Raw genomic sequence first — 961 nt, 5'->3', positions numbered from 1 at the left:
ACTGCAAACGGAGTATGTGTGAACCTGGCGTTATGTGTGTGCATGATCAATCGGAGCAGCCCTAATTTTAGTAGTTTATGCGCAAATAAGTACAAGCAAAATAAAAATGGTTGTTAAAATTATTGAAAAAAAATAAATAAATACAGTAAGGGCCCTCCTGTCTACTATGCATTTGCATGTATGCTGATTATGTATTGTGTTGTAACAATATTTTGCTTTTCTGTCCTGCACTTCTAGTTTTATGTGATAGAATACGCAGCCTGTGATGCCACGCTAAACGAAATCGTTACATTAGAGAGGTTACGACCTGTGAACCCCAACAAAGCCGCGTCAAAGATCGCCTTTCTCAAAATCAGACTAGATGTTCCTGAAGACTTGCGACAGATGTAAGTTCATCTTCTGTTGCTGAGTTTGAAGTGTTTAGGAGGATTCTTTGTTTGACTTCAAACTGGGATGCTGTTGTATAAAATCTGTGCCCTTTTTTTGTTGGTTTTTGGATAGGTGTGCGAAAGACTCCGCACATAAAGACTTCAAAAAAGCGATTGGAGCATTTAACGTCACTTATGACTCGGAAGAAAAGCAGTTGGTTATTTTGGTAATCTGCGATGTTTCAAATCGATTTAAGGATTTCTGATTTCACATTTGTACGTTTTATCAAGTCGATTCTTGTCTCTCTCTTTCAGTCTGTTAATGAGGTTACAGCAAAGCGAATAGGCATGTTGAGTGACATGCACTTCAGGAGTCTGCGCACAAAGCTGACGCTGATACAGAGGAATGAGGAAGCAACCCGACAGCTGGAGGTACTGCCTGACGTTTAGTGTCAGGTTCACCCTGCTCACTCACAATACTCTCAAACAGTCATATGCGAAGTAGGGATATGCCGGTATCAAATTTTCATGTTGCGATTATTTGCTAGTGCTTTTATTACGGTATACGGTATTATCACGGTATTGAAATTAAG

General features: G+C 39.6%; 1 long non-coding RNA gene across 1 annotated transcript; it reads left to right on the top strand.

Moving 5' to 3' along the window:
- The first annotated feature begins 140 nt into the window (after window positions 1-140).
- On the top strand, window positions 141-795 carry LOC107735747 (uncharacterized). The gene is made up of 3 exons (XR_001639501.1): window positions 141-386; window positions 502-595; window positions 684-795. It is a non-coding gene; the product is annotated as an uncharacterized LOC107735747 (long non-coding RNA).
- The last annotated feature ends 166 nt before the right edge of the window (window positions 796-961 follow it).

This window comes from Sinocyclocheilus rhinocerous, unplaced genomic scaffold (assembly GCF_001515625.1).
Source record: "Sinocyclocheilus rhinocerous isolate Xijiao unplaced genomic scaffold, SAMN03320098_v1.1 C36272150, whole genome shotgun sequence".
In the NCBI taxonomy this organism is placed as follows: Eukaryota; Metazoa; Chordata; class Actinopteri; order Cypriniformes; family Cyprinidae; genus Sinocyclocheilus; species Sinocyclocheilus rhinocerous.
The sequence above is the reverse complement of the archived record's forward strand: the minus strand, read 5'-3'. Positions and strand labels throughout refer to the sequence as shown.